We start from the raw sequence: 24,483 nt of genomic DNA on the forward strand, positions 1-24,483 counted from the left end.
GCCAGTGTACGGGCCTTAGTTTAGAAGAGCATCCGAGCCTATGTCAGGATTTGTGTCAGGTCCTGAGTTAGGAGTAGTGTCAGTGCCCTAGGAAGGGCCAGTGTCAAGGTCTTAGTTAGGAGTAGCATCAGAGCCTATGTTAGAAATCGTGTCAGGGCCTATGTTAAGACAGTGTCGGGGCCTTAGTGAGGACTAGCAGGGTCTGAGTTAGGAGTAGTGTCATTGCGTGAGTTAGGAGTAGTGTCAGGGCCATAGTTAAGGACAGTGTCAGTTCCTGTGTTACGAGTAATGTCATGGACTTAGTTATGGACAGTGTCAGAGCCTTATGTAAGATTAGGATTAGAGCCTTTATTATGTGGTGTGCCATGGCCTGAGTTAGGAGTAGTGCTAAGGCCTTAGATATGGAGAGTGTCAGAGGCTGAGTTAGGACTAGCATCAAAACCTATTTGAGAAATCGTGTCAGGGCCTGAGTTAGGGAAAGTGTTGGTGCCTTAGTTATGAATAGCATGGCCTGAGTTAGGAGTGGTGGCATTGCCTAAGTTAGGAGCAGTGTCAGGGCCTTAGTTAGGGACCGTGTCACGGCCTGAGTTAGGAGTAGCATCAGTTGCTTTGTTAGGTATTGTGTCAGCGCCTGATTTAGGAGTAGAAACAGGGCCTAAGTTACGGGTAGTGTCCGTGCCCAAGGTGGGAATCGTTTCAGGCCCTTATTTAGGGACAGAGTCAATGCCTGAGTTAGCAGTAGTGTCTCGGGTTTAGTTAGTTACACTGTCAGTGCCTGTGTTGTGGGTAATGTCAGGTCCTTAGCTAAGAAAAGTGTCAGTGCCTGTGTTTGTGTAGTTTCAGGCCCTTAGTTAGGGACAGTGACAGGCCCTTAGTTTGGGACAGTTTCAGTGTCTGAGTTAGGAGTAGTGTTAAGAGCTGAGTTACGAGTAGTGTGAGGGCCTTGGTTAGGGACAGTGCCAGTGCCTGAGTTAGTAGTAGTGTCAGGGCCTTAGTTAGGGACAGTGTCGGTGCCTTAGTTGTGAGTAGTCTCTTGTCCTTAGTTAGAGACATTGTCAGTGCCTGAGATAGGAGTAGCATCGGTGCCTTCGTTAGGTATTTTATCAGCACCTCAGTTACTAGTAGTGACGAGCCTTAGTTAGAGACAGCGTCAATGCCTGAGTTGGGAGTAATGTCAGGTCCTTAGTTAGGACAGTGACAGGTCCTTAGTTATGGACAGTTTCTGTTCCTGAGCTGGGAGTTGTGTCAGGGCCTTAGTTACAGACAGAGTCAGTGCCTGAGTTGGGAGTAATATCAGGTCCTTCGTTAAGGAGAGTTTCACTCTCTGAGTTTGGAATACTTTCAGGCCCTTAGTTAGGGACAGTGTCAGGCCCATATTAGGGACAATTCCAGTGCCTTAGTTGGGAGTTGTGTCAGGGCCTTAATTGGGGACGGTGTCAGTACCTGAATTAAGAGTATTGTCAAGGACTTAGTTAGGGTTAGTGTCAGTGCCTCAGCTAGGTGTAGTGTCAGGGCCTCAGTGAGGGACAGGTTCAGTGCCTGAGTTGGAAGTAATGTCACGGCCTTAGTGAGGGACAGTGTCAGTGACTGAGTTATGAGTAGTGTCATGGCCTTAGTTCGGGACAGGGTGAGTGCCTAAGTTAGGAGTAGTGTGAGGGCCTAAGTTATAGACGGTGTCAGTGCCTGAGTTGGGAGTAATGTCAGGTCCTTAGTTAAGGGCAGTGTCAGTGCTTGAGTTGGGAGTAATTTCAGGCCCTTAGTTAGGGACAGTGACAGGCCCTTATTTAGGGAGAGTTTCAGTGCCTGAGTTAGGAGTAGAGTCAGGGCCTTAGTTAGAGAAACTGTCAGTGCCTGAGTTGGAAGTGGTGTCAGAGCCTTAGTTTGGGACAGGGTCAGTGAGTGAGATGAGAGTGGTGTCACGGCCTTAATTAGTGACAGGGCGAGTGCCTGAGTAAGGAGTAGTGTGAGGGCCAAAGTTACAGACAGTGTCAGTGCTTGAGTTGGGTGTAATGTCAGGTCCTTAGTTGAGGAGAGTGTCAGTTCCTGTGTTAGGAGTAGCGTTAGGGCCTTAGTTAGGGACAGTGTCAGAGTCTTATTTAAGATAAGGATTAGAGCATTCGTTAGGTAGTATGTTATGGCCTGAGTTAGGAGTAGTGTTAAGGCCTTAGTTACGGAGAGTGTCAGAAGCTGAGTTAGGACGAGCATCAAATCCTATATTAGAAATCATGTCAGGGCCTGAGTTAGGGACAGTGTTGGGGCCTTAGTTAGGACTAGCATGGCTTGAATTAGGAGTAGTGTCATTGCCTACGTTAGGAGTAGTGTCAGGGCCTTAGTTAGGGCCAGTGTGAGTGCCTCATTTACGAGTAGTGCCAGGGTCTTTGTTACGGACAGAGTCAGTGCCTGAATTTAGGAGAAGATTCAATGCATTCGTTAGGTATTCTATTAGCGCCTTAATTAGGAGTAATGTTAGGGCCTTACTTAGGCACAGTCTCAGAACCTGAATTCAGTGTAGTTTCGGGGCCTTCATTAGGTTTCGTATCAGCGCCAAATTTAGGAGTAGTGTCATGCACCTAGTTAGGGACAGTTTCAGGACCTGAGTTAAGACTGGTGTCAAGGCCTTAGTTATGGCCAGCGTACGGGCCTTAGTTTAGAAGAGCATCCGAGCCTATGTCAGGATTTGTGTCAGATCCTGATTTAGGAGTAGTGTCAGTGCCCTAGGAAGGGCCTGTTTCAAGGTCTTTGTTGGGACTAGCATCGTAACCTATGTTAGAAATCGTGTCAGGGCCTGAGTTGAGGACACTGTCGGGGCCTTAGTGAGGACTAGCAGGGCCTGAGTTAGGAGTAGTGTCCTTGCGTAAGTTAGGATTAGTGTCAGGGCTGTAGTTCAGGACAGTGTCAGTTCCTGTGTTACGAGTAATGTCATGGACTTACTTATGGACAGTGTCAGAGCCTTAGTTAACATTAGGATTAGAGCATTCATTAGGTAGGTTGTCATGGCCTGAGTTACGAGTAGTGTTAAGGCCTAAGTTATGGAGAATGTCAGAGGCTGAGTTAGGACTAGCATCAAAACCTATGTTAGAAATCGTGTCAGGGCCTGAGTTAGGGACAGCGTTGGGGCCTTAGTTAGGACTAGCACGGCCTGAGTTAGGAGTAGTGTCATTTCCTTAGTTAGGAGTAGTGTCAGGGCCTTAGTTAGGGACCGCGTCTCAGCCTGAGTTAGGAGTAGCATCGGTTGCTTTGGTAGGTATTGTGTCAGCGCCTGATTTAGGAGTAGAAACAGGGCCTAAGTTACGGATAGTGTCCGTGCCTGAGGTGGGAATCGTTTCAGGCCCTTATTTAGGGACAGAGTCAATGCCTGAGTTAGCAGTAGTGTCTCGGATTTAGTTAGGGACACTGTCAGTGCCTGTGTTGGGGTTAATATCACGTCCTCAGTTAAGAAAAGTGTCAGTGCCTGAGTTTGTGTAGTTTCAGGCCCATAGTTAGGGACAGTGACAGGCCCTTAGCTTGGGACACTTTCAGTGTCTGAGTTAGGAGTAGTGTGAGGGCCTTGGTGAAGGACAGTGTCAGTGCCTGAGTGAGTGGTAGTGTCGTGTCTTTAGCTAGAGACATTGTCAGTGCCTGAGATAAGAGTAGCATCGGTGCCTTTGTTAGGTATTGTATCGGCGCCTCAGTTAGGAGTAGTGACAGGGCCTTAGTTACAGACAGTGTCAGTGCCTGAGTTGTGAGTAATGTCACGTCCTAAGTTAGGACCGTGACTGGTTCTTAGTTATGGACAGTTTCTGTTCCTGAGTTGGGAGTTGTGTTAGGGCCTTAATGAGGAACGGTGTCAGTGCCTGACTTAGTAGGACTGTCAGGGCCTTAGTTACAGACAGTGTCACTGCCTGAGTGGGTTGTCATGTCGGTACTGAGTTAAGGACAGTGTCACTGCCTCAGTTGGGAATACTTTCAGGCTCTTAGTTTGGGACAGTGTCAGGCCCATAGTTAGGGACAATTCCAGTGCCTGAGTTGGGTGTTTTGTCAGGGCCTTAATTGGGGACAGTGTCAGTGTCTGAGTTAAGAGTATTGTCAAGGCCTTAGTTAGGGACAGTGTCAGAGCCTTAGATAAGATTGGGATTAGAGCATTCTTTAGGCAGTGTGTCATGGCCTGAGTTAGGAGTAGTGTTAAGGCCTTAGTGATGGACAGTGTCACAGGCTGAGTTAGGACTAGCATCAAAACCTACGTTAGAAGTCGTGTCAGGGCCTGAGTTAGGGACAGTGTTGGGGCCTTAGTTAGGACTAGCATGGCCTGAGTTAGGAGTAGTGGCATTGCCTAAGTTAGGAGTAGTGTCAGGGCCTTAGTTAGGGACCGTGTCACGGCCTGAGTTAGGCGTAGCATCGCTTGCTTTGTTAGGTATTGTGTCAGTGCCTGATTTAGGAGGAGAAACAGGGCCTAAGTCACGGATAGTGTCCGTGCCTGAGGTGGGAATAGTCTCAGGCCCTTTGTTAGGGACAGAGTCAACGTCTGAGGTAGGAGTAGTGTCTCGGGTTTAGTTAGTTACAGTGTCAGTGCCTGTGTTGTGGGTAAAGTCAGGTCCTTCGTTAAGAAGTGTGTCAGTGCCTGAGTTTGTGTAGTTCCAGGCCCTTAGTTAGGGATCGTGAGAGGCCCTTAGTTTGAGACAGTTTTTGCGTCTGAGTTAGGAGTCGTGTTAAGAGCTGAGTTACGAGTAGTGTGAGGGCCTTGGTTAGGGACAGTGTCAGTGCCTGAGTTAGTAGTAGTGTCAGGGCCTTAGTTAGGGACAGTGTCAGTGCCTTAGTTGTGAGTAGTCTCTTGTCCTTAGTCAGAGACATTGTCGGTGCCTGAGATAGGAGTAGCATCGGTGCCTTCGTTAGGTATTTTATCAGCACCTCAGTTACTAGTAGTGACGGGCCCTTAGTTAGAGACAGTGTCAATGCCTGAGTTGGGAGTAATGCCAGGTCCTTAGTTAGGCACAGTCTCAGAACATGAATTTAGTGTAGTTTCAGGGCCTTCATTAGGTTTCGTATGAGCGCCAAAGTTCGGAGTAGTGTCATGCACTTAGTTAGGGACAGTTTCAGGACCTGAGTTAAGACTGGTGTCAAGGCCTTAGTTATGGCCAGTGTACGGGCCTTAGTTTAGAAGAGCATCCGAGCCTATGTCAGGATTTGTGTCAGGTCCTGAGTTAGGAGTAGTGTCAGTGCCCTAGGAAGGGCCAGTGTCAAGGTCTTAGTTAGGAGTAGCATCAGAGCCTATGTTAGAAATCGTGTCAGGGCCTATGATAAGACAGTGTCGGGGCCTTAGTGAGGACTAGCAGGGTCTGAGTTAGGAGTAGTGTCATTGCGTGAGTTAGGAGTAGTGTCAGGGCCATAGTTAAGGACAGTGTCAGTTCCTGTGTTACGAGTAATGTCATGGACTTAGTTATGGACAGTGTCAGAGCCTTATTTAGGATTAGGATTAGAGCATTTATTATGTGGTGTGCCATGGCCTGAGTTAGGAGTACGGCTAAGGCCTTAGAAATGGAGAGTGTCAGAGGCTGAGTTAGGACTAGCATCAAAACCTATTTGAGAAATCGTGTCAGGGCCTGAGTTAGGGAAAGTGTTGGTGCCTTAGTTATGAATAGCATGGCCTGAGTTAGGAGTAGTGGCATTGCCTAAGTTAGGAGCAGTGTCAGGGCCTTAGTTAGGGACCGTGTCACGGCCTGGGTTAGGAGTAGCATCAGTTGCTTTGTTAGGTCTTGTGTCAGCGCCTGATTTAGGAGTAGAAACAGGGCCTAAGTTACGGGTAGTGTCCGTGCCCGAGGTGGGAATCGTTTCAGGCCCTTATTTAGGGACAGAGTCAATGCCTGAGTTAGCAGTAGTGTCTCGGGTTTAGTTAGTTACACTGTCAGTGCCTGTGTTGTGGGTAATGTCAGGTCCTTAGCTAAGAAAAGTGTCAGTGCCTGTGTTTGTGTAGTTTCAGGCCCTTAGTTAGGGACAGTGACAGGCCCCTAGTTTGGGACAGTTTCAGTGTCTGAGTTAGGAGTAGTGTTAAGAGCTGAGTTACGAGTAGTGTGAGGGCCTTGGTTAGGGACAGTGCCAGTGCCTGAGTTAGTAGTAGTGTCAGGGCCTTAGTTAGGGACAGTGTCGGTGCCTTAGTTGTGAGTAGTCTCTTGTCCTTAGTTAGAGACACTGTCAGTGCCTGAGATAGGAGTAGCATCGGTGCCTTCGTTAGGTATTTTATCAGCACCTCAGTTACTAGTAGTGACGGGCCCTTAGTTAGAGACAGCGTCAATGCCTGAGTTGGGAGTAATGTCAGGTCCTTAGTTAGGACAGTGACAGGTCCTTAGTTATGGACAGTTTCTGTTCCTGAGCTGGGAGTTGTGTCAGGGCCTTAGTTACAGACAGAGTCAGTGCCTGAGTTGGGAGTAATATCAGGTCCTTCGTTAAGGAGAGTTTCACTCTCTGAGTTTGGAATACTTTCAGGCCCTTAGTTAGGGACAGTGTCAGGCCCATATTAGGGACAATTCCAGTGCCTTAGTTGGGAGTTGTGTCAGGGCCTTAATTGGGGACGGTGTCAGTACCTGAATTAAGAGTATTGTCAAGGACTTAGTTAGGGTTAGTGTCAGTGCCTCAGCTAGGTGTAGTGTCAGGGCCTCAGTGAGGGACAGGTTCAGTGCCTGAGTTGGAAGTAATGTCACGGCCTTAGTGAGGGACAGTGTCAGTGACTGAGTTATGAGTAGTGTCATGGCCTTAGTTAGGGACAGGGTGAGTGCCTAAGTTAGGAGTAGTGTGAGGGCCTAAGTTATAGACGGTGTCAGTGCCTGAGTTGGGAGTAATGTCAGGTCCTTAGTTAAGGGCAGTGTCAGTGCTTGAGTTGGGAGTAATTTCAGGCCCTTAGTTAGGGACAGTGACAGGCCCTTATTTAGGGAGAGTTTCAGTGCCTGAGTTAGGAGTAGAGTCAGGGCCTTAGTTAGAGAAACTGTCAGTGCCAGAGTTGGAAGTGGTGTCAGAGCCTTAGTTTGGGACAGGGTCAGTGAGTGAGATGAGAGTGGTGTCACGGCCTTAATTAGTGACAGGGCGAGTGCCTGAGTAAGGAGTAGTGTGAGGGCCAAAGTTACAGACAGTGTCAGTGCTTGAGTTGGGTGTAATGTCAGGTCCTTAGTTGAGGAGAGTGTCAGTTCCTGTGTTAGGAGTAGCGTTAGGGCCTTAGTTAGGGACAGTGTCAGAGTCTTATTTAAGATAAGGATTAGAGCATTCGTTAGGTAGTATGTTATGGCCTGAGTTAGGAGTAGTGTTAAGGCCTTAGTTACGGAGAGTGTCAGAAGCTGAGTTAGGACGAGCATCAAATCCTATATTAGAAATCATGTCAGGGCCTGAGTTAGGGACAGTGTTGGGGCCTTAGTTAGGACTAGCATGGCTTGAATTAGGAGTAGTGTCATTGCCTACGTTAGGAGTAGTGTCAGGGCCTTAGTTAGGGCCAGTGTGAGTGCCTCATTTACGAGTAGTGCCAGGGTCTTTGTTACGGACAGAGTCAGTGCCTGAATTTAGGAGAAGATTCAATGCATTCGTTAGGTATTCTATTAGCGCCTTAATTAGGAGTAATGTTAGGGCCTTACTTAGGCACAGTCTCAGAACCTGAATTCAGTGTAGTTTCGGGGCCTTCATTAGGTTTCGTATCAGCGCCAAATTTAGGAGTAGTGTCATGCACCTAGTTAGGGACAGTTTCAGGACCTGAGTTAAGACTGGTGTCAAGGCCTTAGTTATGGCCAGCGTACGGGCCTTAGTTTAGAAGAGCATCCGAGCCTATGTCAGGATTTGTGTCAGATCCTGATTCAGGAGTAGTGTCAGTGCCCTAGGAAGGGCCTGTTTCAAGGTCTTTGTTGGGACTAGCATCGTAACCTATGTTAGAAATCGTGTCAGGGCCTGAGTTGAGGACACTGTCGGGGCCTTAGTGAGGACTAGCAGGGCCTGAGTTAGGAGTAGTGTCCTTGCGTAAGTTAGGATTAGTGTCAGGGCTGTAGTTCAGGACAGTGTCAGTTCCTGTGTTACGAGTAATGTCATGGACTTACTTATGGACAGTGTCAGAGCCTTAGTTAACATTAGGATTAGAGCATTCATTAGGTAGGTTGTCATGGCCTGAGTTACGAGTAGTGTTAAGGCCTAAGTTATGGAGAATGTCAGAGGCTGAGTTAGGACTAGCATCAAAACCTATGTTAGAAATCATGTCAGGGCCTGAGTTAGGGACAGCGTTGGGGCCTTAGTTAGGACTAGCACGGCCTGAGTTAGGAGTAGTGTCATTTCCTTAGTTAGGAGTAGTGTCAGGGCCTTAGTTAGGGACCGCGTCTCAGCCTGAGTTAGGAGTAGCATCGGTTGCTTTGGTAGGTATTGTGTCAGCGCCTGATTTAGGAGTAGAAACAGGGCCTAAGTTACGGATAGTGTCCGTGCCTGAGGTGGGAATCGTTTCAGGCCCTTATTTAGGGACAGAGTCAATGCCTGAGTTAGCAGTAGTGTCTCGGATTTAGTTAGGGACACTGTCAGTGCCTGTGTTGGGGTTAATATCACGTCCTCAGTTAAGAAAAGTGTCAGTGCCTGAGTTTGTGTAGTTTCAGGCCCATAGTTAGGGACAGGGACAGGCCCTTAGCTTGGGACACTTTCAGTGTCTGAGTTAGGAGTAGTGTGAGGGCCTTGGTGAAGGACAGTGTCAGTGCCTGAGTTAGTAGTAGTGTCGTGTCCTTAGCTAGAGACATTGTCAGTGCCTGAGATAAGAGTAGCATCGGTGCCTTTGTTAGGTATTGTATTGGCGCCTCAGTTAGGAGTAGTGACAGGGCCTTATTTACAGACAGTGTCAGTGCCTGAGTTGTGAGTAATGTCACGTCCTAAGTTAGGACCGTGACTGGTTCTTAGTTATGGACAGTTTCTGTTCCTGAGTTGGGAGTTGTGTTAGGGCCTTAATGAGGAACGGTGTCAGTGCCTGACTTAGTAGGACTGTCAGGGCCTTAGTTACAGACAGTGTCACTGCCTGAGTGGGTTGTCATGTCGGTACTGACTTAAGGACAGTGTCACTGCCTCAGTTGGGAATACTTTCAGGCTCTTAGTTTGGGACAGTGTCAGGCCCATAGTTAGGGACAATTCCAGTGCCTGAGTTGGGTGTTTTGTCAGGGCCTTAATTGGGGACAGTGTCAGTGTCTGAGTTAAGAGTATTGTCAAGGCCTTAGTTAGGGACAGTGTCAGAGCCTTAGTTAAGATTGGGATTAGAGCATTCTTTAGGTAGTGTGTCATGGCCTGAGTTAGGAGTAGTGTTAAGGCCTTAGTGATGGACAGTGTCACAGGCTGAGTTAGGACTAGCATCAAAACCTACGTTAGAAGTCGTGTCAGGGCCTGAGTTAGGGACAGTGTTGGGGCCTTAGTTAGGACTAGCATGGCCTGAGTTAGGAGTAGTGGCATTGCCTAAGTTAGGAGTAGTGTCAGGGCCTTAGTTAGGGACCGTGTCACGGCCTGAGTTAGGCGTAGCATCGCTTGCTTTGTTAGGTATTGTGTCAGTGCCTGATTTAGGAGGAGAATCAGGGCCTAAGTTACGGATAGTGTCCGTGCCTGAGGTGGGAATAGTCTCAGGCCCTTTGTTAGGGACAGAGTCAACGTCTGAGGTAGGAGTAGTGTCTCGGGTTTAGTTAGTTACACTGTCAGTGCCTGTGTTGTGGGTAAAGTCAGGTCCTTCGTTAAGAAGTGTGTCAGTGCCTGAGTTTGTGTAGTTTCAGGCCCTTAGTTAGGGATCGTGAGAGGCCCTTAGTTTGAGACAGTTTTTGCGTCTGAGTTAGGAGTCGTGTTAAGAGCTGAGTTACGAGTAGTGTGAGGGCCTTGGTTAGGGACAGTGTCAGTGCCTGAGTTAGTAGTAGTGTCAGGGCCTTAGTTAGGGACAGTGTCAGTGCCTTAGTTGTGAGTAGTCTCTTGTCCTTAGTCAGAGACATTGTCGGTGCCTGAGATAGGAGTAGCATCGGTGCCTTCGTTAGGTATTTTATCAGCACCTCAGTTACTAGTAGTGACGGGCCCTTAGTTAGAGACAGTGTCAATGCCTGAGTTGGGAGTAATGCCAGGTCCTTAGTTAGGCACAGTCTCAGAACATGAATTTAGTGTAGTTTCAGGGCCTTCATTAGGTTTCGTATGAGCGCCCAAGTTCGGAGTAGTGTCATGCACTTAGTTAGGGACAGTTTCAGGACCTGAGTTAAGACTGGTGTCAAGGCCTTAGTTATGGCCAGTGTACGGGCCTTAGATTAGAAGAGCATCCGAGCCTATGTCAGGATTTGTGTCAGGTCCTGAGTTAGGAGTAGTGTCAGTGCCCTAGGAAGGGCCAGTGTCAAGGTCTTAGTTAGGAGTAGCATCAGAGCCTATGTTAGAAATCGTGTCAGGGCCTATGTTAAGACAGTGTCGGGGCCTTAGTGAGGACTAGCAGGGTCTGAGTTAGGAGTAGTGTCATTGCGTAAGTTAGGAGTAGTGTCAGGGCCATAGTTAAGGACAGTGTCAGTTCCTGTGTTACGAGTAATGTCATGGACTTAGTTATGGACAGTGTCAGAGCCTTATGTAAGATTAGGATTAGAGCATTTATTATGTGGTGTGCCATGGCCTGAGTTAGGAGTAGTGCTAAGGCCTTAGATATGGAGAGTGTCAGAGGCTGAGTTAGGACTAGCATCAAAACCTATTTGAGAAATCGTGTCAGGGCCTGAGTTAGGGAAAGTGTTGGTGCCTTAGTTATGAATAGCATGGCCTGAGTTAGGAGTAGTGGCATTGCCTAAGTTAGGAGCAGTGTCAGGGCCTTAGTTAGGGACCGTGTCACGGCCTGAGTTAGGAGTAGCATCAGTTGCTTTGTTAGGTATTGTGTCAGCGCGTGATTTAGGAGTAGAAACAGGGCCTAAGTTACGGGTAGTGTCCGTGTCCGAGGTGGGAATCGTTTCAGGCCCTTATTTAGGGACAGAGTCAATGCCTGAGTTAGCAGTAGTGTCTCGGGTTTAGTTAGTTACACTGTCAGTGCCTGTGTTGTGGGTAATGTCAGGTCCTTAGCTAAGAAAAGTGTCAGTGCCTGTGTTTGTGTAGTTTCAGGCCCTTAGTTAGGGACAGTGACAGGCCCTTATTTAGGGAGAGTTTCAGTGCCTGAGTTAGGAGTAGAGTCAGGGCCTTAGTTAGAGAAACTGTCAGTGCCTGAGTTGGAAGTGGTGTCAGAGCCTTAGTTTGGGACAGGGTCAGTGAGTGAGATGAGAGTGGTGTCACGGCCTTAATTAGTGACAGGGCGAGTGCCTGAGTAAGGAGTAGTGTGAGGGCCAAAGTTACAGACAGTGTCAGTGCTTGAGTTGGGTGTAATGTCAGGTCCTTAGTTGAGGAGAGTGTCAGTTCCTGTGTTAGGAGTAGCGTTAGGGCCTTAGTTAGGGACAGTGTCAGAGTCTTATTTAAGATAAGGATTAGAGCATTCGTTAGGTAGTATGTTATGGCCTGAGTTAGGAGTAGTGTTAAGGCCTTAGTTACGGAGAGTGTCAGAAGCTGAGTTAGGACGAGCATCAAAACCTATATTAGAAATCATGTCAGGGCCTGAGTTAGGGACAGTGTTGGGGCCTTAGTTAGGACTAGCATGGCTTGAATTAGGAGTAGTGTCATTGCCTACGTTAGGAGTAGTGTCAGGGCCTTAGTTAGGGCCAGTGTGAGTGCCTCATTTACGAGTAGTGCCAGGGTCTTTGTTACGGACAGAGTCAGTGCCTGAATTTAGGAGAAGATTCAATGCATTCGTTAGGTATTCTATTAGCGCCTTAATTAGGAGTAATGTTAGGGCCTTACTTAGGCACAGTCTCAGAACCTGAATTCAGTGTAGTTTCGGGGCCTTCATTAGGTTTCGTATCAGCGCCAAATTTAGGAGTAGTGTCATGCACCTAGTTAGGGACAGTTTCAGGACCTGAGTTAAGACTGGTGTCAAGGCCTTAGTTATGGCCAGCGTACGGGCCTTAGTTTAGAAGAGCATCCGAGCCTATGTCAGGATTTGTGTCAGATCCTGATTTAGGAGTAGTGTCAGTGCCCTAGGAAGGGCCTGTTTCAAGGTCTTTGTTGGGACTAGCATCGTAACCTATGTTAGAAATCGTGTCAGGGCCTGAGTTGAGGACACTGTCGGGGCCTTAGTGAGGACTAGCAGGGCCTGAGTTAGGAGTAGTGTCCTTGCGTAAGTTAGGATTAGTGTCAGGGCTGTAGTTCAGGACAGTGTCAGTTCCTGTGTTACGAGTAATGTCATGGACTTACTTATGGACAGTGTCAGAGCCTTAGTTAACATTAGGATTAGAGCATTCATTAGGTAGGTTGTCATGGCCTGAGTTACGAGTAGTGTTAAGGCCTAAGTTATGGAGAATGTCAGAGGCTGAGTTAGGACTAGCATCAAAACCTATGTTAGAAATCGTGTCAGGGCCTGAGTTAGGGACAGCGTTGGGGCCTTAGTTAGGACTAGCACGGCCTGAGTTAGGAGTAGTGTCATTTCCTTAGTTAGGAGTAGTGTCAGGGCCTTAGTTAGGGACCGCGTCTCAGCCTGAGTTAGGAGTAGCATCGGTTGCTTTGGTAGGCATTGTGTCAGCGCCTGATTTAGGAGTAGAAACAGGGCCTAAGTTACGGATAGTGTCCGTGCCTGAGGTGGGAATCGTTTCAGGCCCTTATTTAGGGACAGAGTCAATGCCTGAGTTAGCAGTAGTGTCTCGGATTTAGTTAGGGACACTGTCAGTGCCTGTGTTGGGGTTAATATCACGTCCTCAGTTAAGAAAAGTGTCAGTGCCTGAGTTTGTGTAGTTTCAGGCCCATAGTTAGGGACAGGGACAGGCCCTTAGCTTGGGACACTTTCAGTGTCTGAGTTAGGAGTAGTGTGAGGGCCTTGGTGAAGGACAGTGTCAGTGCCTGAGTTAGTAGTAGTGTCGTGTCCTTAGCTAGAGACATTGTCAGTGCCTGAGATAAGAGTAGCATCGGTGCCTTTGTTAGGTATTGTATCAGCGCCTCAGTTAGGAGTAGTGTCAGGGCCTTAGTTAGGGACCGTGTCACGGCCTGAGTTAGGAGTAGCATCGCTTGCTTTGGTAGGTATTGTGTCAGCGCCTGATTTAGGAGTAGAAACAGGGCCTAAGTTACGGATAGTGTCCGTGCCTGAGGTGGGAATCGTTTCAGGCCCTTATTTAGGGACAGAGTCAATGCCTGAGTTAGCAGTAGTGTCTCGGATTTAGTTAGGGACACTGTCAGTGCCTGTGTTGGGGTTAATATCACGTCCTCAGTTAAGAAAAGTGTCAGTGCCTGAGTTTGTGTAGTTTCAGGCCCATAGTTAGGGACAGGGACAGGCCCTTAGCTTGGGACACTTTCAGTGTCTGAGTTAGGAGTAGTGTGAGGGCCTTGGTGAAGGACAGTGTCAGTGCCTGAGTTAGTAGTAGTGTCGTGTCCTTAGCTAGAGACATTGTCAGTGCCTGAGATAAGAGTAGCATCGGTGCCTTTGTTAGGTATTGTATCGGCGCCTCAGTTAGGAGTAGTGACAGGGCCTTATTTACAGACAGTGTCAGTGCCTGAGTTGTGAGTAATGTCACGTCCTAAGTTAGGACCGTGACTGGTTCTTAGTTATGGACAGTTTCTGTTCCTGAGTTGGGAGTTGTGTTAGGGCCTTAATGAGGAACGGTGTCAGTGCCTGACTTAGTAGGACTGTCAGGGCCTTAGTTACAGACAGTGTCACTGCCTGAGTGGGTTGTCATGTCGGTACTGACTTAAGGACAGTGTCACTGCCTCAGTTGGGAATACTTTCAGGCTCTTAGTTTGGGACAGTGTCAGGCCCATAGTTAGGGACAATTCCAGTGCCTGAGTTGGGTGTTTTGTCAGGGCCTTAATTGGGGACAGTGTCAGTGTCTGAGTTAAGAGTATTGTCAAGGCCTTAGTTAGGGACAGTGTCAGAGCCTTAGTTAAGATTGGGATTAGAGCATTCTTTAGGTAGTGTGTCATGGCCTGAGTTAGGAGTAGTGTTAAGGCCTTAGTGATGGACAGTGTCACAGGCTGAGTTAGGACTAGCATCAAAACCTACGTTAGAAGTCGTGTCAGGGCCTGAGTTAGGGACAGTGTTGGGGCCTTAGTTAGGACTAGCATGGCCTGAGTTAGGAGTAGTGGCATTGCCTAAGTTAGGAGTAGTGTCAGGGCCTTAGTTAGGGACCGTGTCACGGCCTGAGTTAGGCGTAGCATCGCTTGCTTTGTTAGGTATTGTGTCAGTGCCTGATTTAGGAGGAGAATCAGGGCCTAAGTTACGGATAGTGTCCGTGCCTGAGGTGGGAATAGTCTCAGGCCCTTTGTTAGGGACAGAGTCAACGTCTGAGGTAGGAGTAGTGTCTCGGGTTTAGTTAGTTACACTGTCAGTGCCTGTGTTGTGGGTAAAGTCAGGTCCTTCGTTAAGAAGTGTGTCAGTGCCTGAGTTTGTGTAGTTTCAGGCCCTTAGTTAGGGATCGTGAGAGGCCCTTAGTTTGAGACAGTTTTTGCGTCTGAGTTAGGAGTCGTGTTAAGAGCTGAGTTACGAGTAGTGTGAGGGCCTTGGTTAGGGACAGTGTCAGTGCCTGAGTTAGTAGTAGTGTCAGGGCCTTAGTTAGGGACAGTGTCAGTGCCTTAGTTGTGAGTAGTCTCTTGTCCTTAGTCAGAGACATTGTCGGTGCCTGAGATAGGAGTAGCATCGGTGCCTTCGTTAGGTATTTTATCAGCACCTCAGTTACTAGTAGTGACGGGCCCTTAGTTAGAGACAGTGTCAATGCCTGAGTTGGGAGTAATGCCAGGTCCTTAGTTAGGCACAGTCTCAGAACATGAATTTAGTGTAGTTTCAGGGCCTTCATTAGGTTTCGTATGAGCGCCCAAGTTCGGAGTAGTGTCATGCACTTAGTTAGGGACAGTTTCAGGACCTGAGTTAAGACTGGTGTCAAGGCCTTAGTTATGGCCAGTGTACGGGCCTTAGATTAGAAGAGCATCCGAGCCTATGTCAGGATTTGTGTCAGGTCCTGAGTTAGGAGTAGTGTCAGTGCCCTAGGAAGGGCCAGTGTCAAGGTCTTAGTTAGGAGTAGCATCAGAGCCTATGTTAGAAATCGTGTCAGGGCCTATGTTAAGACAGTGTCGGGGCCTTAGTGAGGACTAGCAGGGTCTGAGTTAGGAGTAGTGTCATTGCGTAAGTTAGGAGTAGTGTCAGGGCCATAGTTAAGGACAGTGTCAGTTCCTGTGTTACGAGTAATGTCATGGACTTAGTTATGGACAGTGTCAGAGCCTTATGTAAGATTAGGATTAGAGCATTTATTATGTGGTGTGCCATGGCCTGAGTTAGGAGTAGTGCTAAGGCCTTAGATATGGAGAGTGTCAGAGGCTGAGTTAGGACTAGCATCAAAACCTATTTGAGAAATCGTGTCAGGGCCTGAGTTAGGGAAAGTGTTGGTGCCTTAGTTATGAATAGCATGGCCTGAGTTAGGAGTAGTGGCATTGCCTAAGTTAGGAGCAGTGTCAGGGCCTTAGTTAGGGACCGTGTCACGGCCTGAGTTAGGAGTAGCATCAGTTGCTTTGTTAGGTATTGTGTCAGCGCGTGATTTAGGAGTAGAAACAGGGCCTAAGTTACGGGTAGTGTCCGTGTCCGAGGTGGGAATCGTTTCAGGCCCTTATTTAGGGACAGAGTCAATGCCTGAGTTAGCAGTAGTGTCTCGGGTTTAGTTAGTTACACTGTCAGTGCCTGTGTTGTGGGTAATGTCAGGTCCTTAGCTAAGAAAAGTGTCAGTGCCTGTGTTTGTGTAGTTTCAGGCCCTTAGTTAGGGACAGTGACAGGCCCTTATTTAGGGAGAGTTTCAGTGCCTGAGTTAGGAGTAGAGTCAGGGCCTTAGTTAGAGAAACTGTCAGTGCCTGAGTTGGAAGTGGTGTCAGAGCCTTAGTTTGGGACAGGGTCAGTGAGTGAGATGAGAGTGGTGTCACGGCCTTAATTAGTGACAGGGCGAGTGCCTGAGTAAGGAGTAGTGTGAGGGCCAAAGTTACAGACAGTGTCAGTGCTTGAGTTGGGTGTAATGTCAGGTCCTTAGTTGAGGAGAGTGTCAGTTCCTGTGTTAGGAGTAGCGTTAGGGCCTTAGTTAGGGACAGTGTCAGAGTCTTATTTAAGATAAGGATTAGAGCATTCGTTAGGTAGTATGTTATGGCCTGAGTTAGGAGTAGTGTTAAGGCCTTAGTTACGGAGAGTGTCAGAAGCTGAGTTAGGACGAGCATCAAAACCTATATTAGAAATCATGTCAGGGCCTGAGTTAGGGACAGTGTTGGGGCCTTAGTTAGGACTAGCATGGCTTGAATTAGGAGTAGTGTCATTGCCTACGTTAGGAGTAGTGTCAGGGCCTTAGTTAGGGCCAGTGTGAGTGCCTCATTTACGAGTAGTGCCAGGGTCTTTGTTACGGACAGAGTCAGTGCCTGAATTTAGGAGAAGATTCAATGCATTCGTTAGGTATTCTATTAGCGCCTTAATTAGGAGTAATGTTAGGGCCTTACTTAGGCACAGTCTCAGAACCTGAATTCAGTGTAGTTTCGGGGCCTTCATTAGGTTTCGTATCAGCGCCAAATTTAGGAGTAGTGTCATGCACCTAGTTAGGGACAGTTTCAGGACCTGAGTTAAGACTGGTGTCAAGGCCTTAGTTATGGCCAGCGTACGGGCCTTAGTTTAGAAGAGCATCCGAGCCTATGTCAGGATTTGTGTCAGATCCTGATTTAGGAGTAGTGTCAGTGCCCTAGGAAGGGCCTGTTTCAAGGTCTTTGTTGGGACTAGCATCGTAACCTATGTTAGAAATCGTGTCAGGGCCTGAGTTGAGGACACTGTCGGGGCCTTAGTGAGGACTAGCAGGGCCTGAGTTAGGAGTAGTGTCCTTGCGTAAGTTAGGATTAGTGTCAGGGCTGTAGTTCAGGACAGTGTCAGTTCCTGTGTTACGAGTAATGTCATGGACTTACTTATGGACAGTGTCAGAGCCTTAGTTAACATTAGGATTAGAGCATTCATTAGGTAGGTTGTCATGGCCTGAGTTACGAGTAGTGTTAAGGCCTAAGTTATGGAGAATGTCAGAGGCTGAGTTAGGACTAGCATCAAAACCTATGTTAGAAATCGTGTCAGGGCCTGAGTTAGGGACAGCGTTGGGGCCTTAGTTAGGACTAGCACGGCCTGAGTTAGGAGTAGTGTCATTTCCTTAGTTAGGAGTAGTGTCAGGGCCTTAGTTAGGGACCGCGTCTCAGCCTGAGTTAGGAGTAGCATCGGTTGCTTTGGTAGGCATTGTGTCAGCGCCTGATTTAGGAGTAGAAACAGGGCCTAAGTTACGGATAGTGTCCGTGCCTGAGGTGGGAATCGTTTCAGGCCCTTATTTAGGGACAGAGTCAATGCCTGAGTTAGCAGTAGTGTCTCGGATTTAGTTAGGGACACTGTCAGTGCCTGTGTTGGGGTTAATATCACGTCCTCAGTTAAGAAAAGTGTCAGTGCCTGAGTTTGTGTAGTTTCAGGCCCATAGTTAGGGACAGTGACAGGCCCTTAGCTTGGGACACTTTCAGTGTCTGAGTTAGGAGTAGTGTGAGGGCCTTGGTGAAGGACAGTGTCAGTGCCTGAGTTAGTAGTAGTGTCGTGTCCTTAGCTAGAGACATTGTCAGTGCCTGAGATAAGAGTAGCATCGGTGCCTTTGTTAGGTATTGTATCAGCGCCTCAGTTAGGAGTAGTGTCAGGGCCTTAGTTAGGGACCGTGTCACGGCCTGAGTTAGGAGTAGCATCGCTTGCTTTGTTAGGTATTGTGTCAGTGCCTGATTTAGGAGGAGAAACAGGGCCTAAGTTACGGATAGTGTCCGTGCCTGAGGTGGGAATAGTCTCAGGCCCTTTGTTAGGGACAGAGTCAACGTCTGAGGTAGGAGTAGTGTCTCGGGTTTAGTTAGTTACACTGTCAGTGCCTGTGTTGTGGGTAAAGTCAGGTCCTTCGTTAAGAAGTGTGTCAGTGCCTGAGTTAGTGTAGTTTCAGGCCCTTAGTTAGGGATCGTGAGAGGCCCTTAGTTTGAGACAGTTTTTGCGTCTGAGTTAGGAGTCGTGTTAAGAGCTGAGTTACGAGTAGTGTGAGGGCCTTGGTTAGGGACAGTGTCAGTGCCTGAGTTAGTAGTAGTGTCAGGGCCTTAGTTAGGGACAGTGTCAGTGCCTTAGTTGTGAGTAGTCTCTTGTCCTTAGTCAGAGACATTGTCGGTGCCTGAGATAGGAGTAGCATCGGTGCCTTCGTTAGGTATTTTATCAGCACCTCAGTTACTAGTAGTGACGGGCCCTTAGTTAGAGACAGTGTCAATGCCTGAGTTGGGAGTAATGCCAGGTCCTTAGTTAGGCACAGTCTCAGAACATGAATTTAGTGTAGTTTCAGGGCCTTCATTAGGTTTCGTATCAGCGCCAAATTTAGAAGTAGTGTCATGCACCTAGTTAGGGACAGTTTCAGGACCTGAGTTAAGACTGGTGTCAAGGCCTTAGTTATGGCCAGTGTACGGGCCTTAGTTTAGAAGAGCATCCGAGCCTATGTCAGGATTTGTGTCAGGTCCTGAGTTAGGAGTAGTGTCAGTGCCCTAGGAAGGGCCAGTGTCAAGGTCTTAGTTAGGAGTAGCATCAGAGCCTATGTTAGAAATCGTGTCAGGGCCTATGTTAAGACAGTGTCGGGGCCTTAGTGAGGACTAGCAGGGTCTGAGTTAGGAGTAGTGTCATTGCGTGAGTTAGGAGTAGTGTCAGGGCCATAGTTAAGGACAGTGTCAGTTCCTGTGTTACGAGTAATGTCATGGACTTAGTTATGGACAGTGTCAGAGCCTTATGTAAGATTAGGATTAGAGCATTTATTATGTGGTGTGCCATGGCCTGAGTTAGGAGTAGTGCTAAGGCCTTAGATATGGAGAGTGTCAGAGGCTGAGTTAGGACTAGCATCAAAACCTATTTGAGAAATCGTGTCAGGGCCTGAGTTAGGGAAAGTGTTGGTGCCTTAGTTATGAATAGCATGGCCTGAGTTAGGAGTAGTGGCATTGCCTAAGTTAGGAGCAGTGTCAGGGCCTTAGTTAGGGACCGTGTCACGGCCTGAGTTAGGAGTAGCATCAGTTGCTTTGTTAGGTATTGTGTCAGCGCCTGATTTAGGAGTAGAAACAGGGCCTAAGTTACGGGTAGTGTCCGTGCCCGAGGTGGGAATCGTTTCAGGCCCTTATTTAGGGACAGAGTCAATGCCTGAGTTAGCAGTAGTGTCTCGGGTTTAGTTAGTTACACTGTCAGTGCCTGTGTTGTGGGTAATGTCAGGTCCTTAGCTAAGAAAAGTGTCAGTGCCTGTGTTTGTGTAGTTTCAGGCCCTTAGTTAGGGACAGTGACAGGCCCTTAGTTTGGGACAGTTTCAGTGTCTGAGTTAGGAGTAGTGTTAAGAGCTGAGTTACGAGTAGTGTGAGGGCCTTGGTTAGGGACAGTGCCAGTGCCTGAGTTAGTAGTAGTGTCAGGGCCTTAGTTAGGGACAGTGTCGGTGCCTTAGTTGTGAGTAGTCTCTTGTCCTTAGTTAGAGACATTGTCAGTGCCTGAGATAGGAGTAGCATCGGTGCCTTCGTTAGGTATTTTATCAGCACCTCAGTTACTAGTAGTGACGAGCCTTAGTTAGAGACAGCGTCAATGCCTGAGTTGGGAGTAATGTCAGGTCCTTAGTTAGGACAGTGACAGGTCCTTAGTTATGGACAGTTTCTGTTCCTGAGCTGGGAGTTGTGTCAGGGCCTTAGTTACAGACAGAGTCAGTGCCTGAGTTGGGAGTAATATCAGGTCCTTCGTTAAGGAGAGTTTCACTCTCTGAGTTTGGAATACTTTCAGGCCCTTAGTTAGGGACAGTGTCAGGCCCATATTAGGGACAATTCCAGTGCCTTAGTTGGGAGTTGTGTCAGGGCCTTAATTGGGGACGGTGTCAGTACCTGAATTAAGAGTATTGTCAAGGACTTAGTTAGGGTTAGTGTCAGTGCCTCAGCTAGGTGTAGTGTCAGGGCCTCAGTGAGGGACAGGTTCAGTGCCTGAGTTGGAAGTAATGTCACGGCCTTAGTGAGGGACAGTGTCAGTGACTGAGTTATGAGTAGTGTCATGGCCTTAGTTAGGGACAGGGTGAGTGCCTAAGTTAGGAGTAGTGTGAGGGCCTAAGTTATAGACGGTGTCAGTGCCTGAGTTGGGAGTAATGTCAGGTCCTTAGTTAAGGGCAGTGTCAGTGCTTGAGTTGGGAGTAATTTCAGGCCCTTAGTTAGGGACAGTGACAGGCCCTTATTTAGGGAGAGTTTCATTGCCTGAGTTAGGAGTAGAGTCAGGGCCTTAGTTAGAGAAACTGTCAGTGCCAGAGTTGGAAGTGGTGTCAGAGCCTTAGTTTGGGACAGGGTCAGTGAGTGAGATGAGAGTGGTGTCACGGCCTTAATTAGTGACAGGGCGAGTGCCTGAGTAAGGAGTAGTGTGAGGGCCAAAGTTACAGACAGTGTCAGTGCTTGAGTTGGGTGTAATGTCAGGTCCTTAGTTGAGGAGAGTGTCAGTTCCTGTGTTAGGAGTAGCGTTAGGGCCTTAGTTAGGGACAGTGTCAGAGTCTTATTTAAGATAAGGATTAGAGCATTCGTTAGGTAGTATGTTATGGCCTGAGTTAGGAGTAGTGTTAAGGCCTTAGTTACGGAGAGTGTCAGAAGCTGAGTTAGGACGAGCATCAAAACCTATATTAGAAATCATGTCAGGGCCTGAGTTAGGGACAGTGTTGGGGCCTTAGTTAGGACTAGCATGGCTTGAATTAGGAGTAGTGTCATTGCCTACGTTAGGAGTAGTGTCAGGGCCTTAGTTAGGGCCAGTGTGAGTGCCTCATTTACGAGTAGTGCCAGGGTCTTTGTTACGGACAGAGTCAGTGCCTGAATTTAGGAGAAGATTCAATGCATTCGTTAGGTATTCTATTAGCGCCTTAATTAGGAGTAATGTTAGGGCCTTACTTAGGCACAGTCTCAGAACCTGAATTCAGTGTAGTTTCGGGGCCTTCATTAGGTTTCGTATCAGCGCCAAATTTAGGAGTAGTGTCATGCACCTAGTTAGGGACAGTTTCAGGACCTGAGTTAAGACTGGTGTCAAGGCCTTAGTTATGGCCAGCGTACGGGCCTTAGTTTAGAAGAGCATCCGAGCCTATGTCAGGATTTGTGTCAGATCCTGATTTAGGAGTAGTGTCAGTGCCCTAGGAAGGGCCTGTTTCAAGGTCTTTGTTGGGACTAGCATCGTAACCTATGTTAGAAATCGTGTCAGGGCCTGAGTTGAGGACACTGTCGGGGCCTTAGTGAGGACTAGCAGGGCCTGAGTTAGGAGTAGTGTCCTTGCGTAAGTTAGGATTAGTGTCAGGGCTGTAGTTCAGGACAGTGTCAGTTCCTGTGTTACGAGTAATGTCATGGACTTACTTATGGACAGTGTCAGAGCCTTAGTTAACATTAGGATTAGAGCATTCATTAGGTAGGTTGTCATGGCCTGAGTTACGAGTAGTGTTAAGGCCTAAGTTATGGAGAATGTCAGAGGCTGAGTTAGGACTAGCATCAAAACCTATGTTAGAAATCATGTCAGGGCCTGAGTTAGGGACAGCGTTGGGGCCTTAGTTAGGACTAGCACGGCCTGAGTTAGGAGTAGTGTCATTTCCTTAGTTAGGAGTAGTGTCAGGGCCTTAGTTAGGGACCGCGTCTCAGCCTGAGTTAGGAGTAGCATCGGTTGCTTTGGTAGGTATTGTGTCAGCGCCTGATTTAGGAGTAGAAACAGGGCCTAAGTTACGGATAGTGTCCGTGCCTGAGGTGGGAATCGTTTCAGGCCCTTATTTAGGGACAGAGTCAATGCCTGAGTTAGCAGTAGTGTCTCGGATTTAGTTAGGGACACTGTCAGTGCCTGTGTTGGGGTTAATATCACGTCCTCAGTTAAGAAAAGTGTCAGTGCCTGAGTTTGTGTAGTTTCAGGCCCATAGTTAGGGACAGGGACAGGCCCTTAGCTTGGGACACTTTCAGTGTCTGAGTTAGGAGTAGTGTGAGGGCCTTGGTGAAGGACAGTGTCAGTGCCTGAGTGAGTAGTAGTGTCGTGTCCTTAGCTAGAGACATTGTCAGTGCCTGAGATAAGAGTAGCATCGGTGCCTTTGTTAGGTATTGTATCGGCGCCTCAGTTAGGAGTAGTGACAGGGCCTTAGTTACAGACAGTGTCAGTGCCTGAGTTGTGAGTAATGTCACGTCCTAAGTTAGGACCGTGACTGGTTCTTAGTTATGGACAGTTTCTGTTCCTGAGTTGGGAGTTGTGTTAGGGCCTTAATGAGGAACGGTGTCAGTGCCTGACTTAGTAGGACTGTCAGGGCCTTAGTTACAGACAGTGTCACTGCCTGAGTGGGTTGTCATGTCGGAACTGAGTTAAGGACAGTGTCACTGCCTCTGTTGGGAATACTTTCAGGCTCTTAGTTTGGGACAGTGTCAGGCCCATAGTTAGGGACAATTCCAGTGCCTGAGTTGGGTGTTTTGTCAGGGCCTTAATTGGGGACAGTGTCTGTGTCTGAGTTAAGAGTATTGTCAAGGCCTTAGTTAGGGACAGTGTCAGAGCCTTAGTTAAGATTGGGATTAGAGCATTCTTTAGGTAGTGTGTCATGGCCTGAGTTAAGAGTAGTGTTAAGGCCTTAGTGATGGACAGTGTCACAGGCTGAGTTAGGACTAGCATCAAAACCTACGTTAGAAGTCGTGTCAGGGCCTGAGTTAGGGACAGTGTTGGGGCCTTAGTTAGGATTAGCATGGCCTGAGTTAGGAGTAGTGGCATTGCCTAAGTTAGGAGTAGTGTCAGGGCCTTAGTTAGGGACCGTGTCACGGCCTGAGTTAGGCGTAGCATCGCTTGCTTTGTTAGGTATTGTGTCAGTGCCTGATTTAGGAGGAGAAACAGGGCCTAAGTCACGGATAGTGTCCGTGCCTGAGGTGGGAATAGTCTCAGGCCCTTTGTTAGGGACAGAGTCAACGTCTGAGGTAGGAGTAGTGTCTCGGGTTTAGTTAGTTATACTGTCAGTGCCTGTGTTGTGGGTAAAGTCAGGTCCTTCGTTAAGAAGTGTGTCAGTGCCTGAGTTAGTGTAGTTTCAGGCCCTTAGTTAGGGATCGTGAGAGGCCCTTAGTTTGAGACAGTTTTTGCGTCTGAGTTAGGAGTCGTGTTAAGAGCTGAGTTACGAGTAGTGTGAGGGCCTTGGTTAGGGACAGTGTCAGTGCCTGAGTTAGTAGTAGTGTCAGGGCCTTAGTTAGGGACAGTGTCAGTGCCTTAGTTGTGAGTAGTCTCTTGTCCTTAGTCAGAGACATTGTCGGTGCCTGAGATAGGAGTAGCATCGGTGCCTTCGTTAGGTATTTTATCAGCACCTCAGTTACTAGTAGTGACGGGCCCTTAGTTAGAGACAGTGTCAATGCCTGAGTTGGGAGTAATGCCAGGTCCTTAGTTAGGCACAGTCTCAGAACATGAATTTAGTGTAGTTTCAGGGCCTTCATTAGGTTTCGTATGAGCGCCAAAGTTCGGAGTAGTGTCATGCACTTAGTTAGGGACAGTTTCAGGACCTGAGTTAAGACTGGTGTCAAGGCCTTAGTTATGGCCAGTGTACGGGCCTTAGTTTAGAAGAGCATCCGAGCCTATGTCAGGATTTGTGTCAGGTCCTGAGTTAGGAGTAGTGTCAGTGCCCTAGGAAGGGCCAGTGTCAAGGTCTTAGTTAGGAGTAGCATCAGAGCCTATGTTAGAAATCGTGTCAGGGCCTATGTTAAGACAGTGTCGGGGCCTTAGTGAGGACTAGCAGGGTCTGAGTTAGGAGTAGTGTCATTGCGTAAGTTAGGAGTAGTGTCAGGGCCATAGTTAAGGACAGTGTCAGTTCCTGTGTTATGAGTAATGTCATGGACTTAGTTATAGACAGTGTCAGAGCCTTATGTAAGATTAGGATTAGAGCATTTATTATGTGGTGTGCCATGGCCTGAGTTAGGAGTAGTGCTAAGGCCTTAGATATGGAGAGTGTCAGAGGCTGAGTTAGGACAAGCATCAAAACCTATTTGAGAAATCGTGTCAGGGCCTGAGTTAGGGAAAGTGTTGGTGCCTTAGTTATGAATAGCATGGCCTGAGTTAGGAGTAGTGGCATTGCCTAAGTTAGGAGCAGTGTCAGGGCCTTAGTTAGGGACCGTGTCACGGCCTGAGTTCGGATTAGCATCAGTTGCTTTGTTAGGTATTGTGTCAGCGCCTGATTTAGGAGTAGAAACAGGGCCTAAGTTACGGGTAGTGTCCGTGCCCGAGGTGGGAATCGTTTCAGGCCCTTATTTAGGGACAGAGTCAATGCCTGAGTTAGCAGTAGTGTCTCGGGTTTAGTTAGTTACACTGTCAGTGCCTGTGTTGTGGGTAATGTCAGGTCCTTAGCTAAGAAAAGTGTCAGTGCCTGTGTTTGTGTAGTTTCAGGCCCTTAGTTAGGGACAGTGACAGGCCCTTAGTTTGGGACAGTTTCA

This window comes from Mesoplodon bidens (genome assembly GCF_964165515.1).
Source record: "Mesoplodon bidens genome assembly, chromosome: 12".
NCBI classification, from domain to species: Eukaryota; Metazoa; Chordata; class Mammalia; order Artiodactyla; family Ziphiidae; genus Mesoplodon; species Mesoplodon bidens.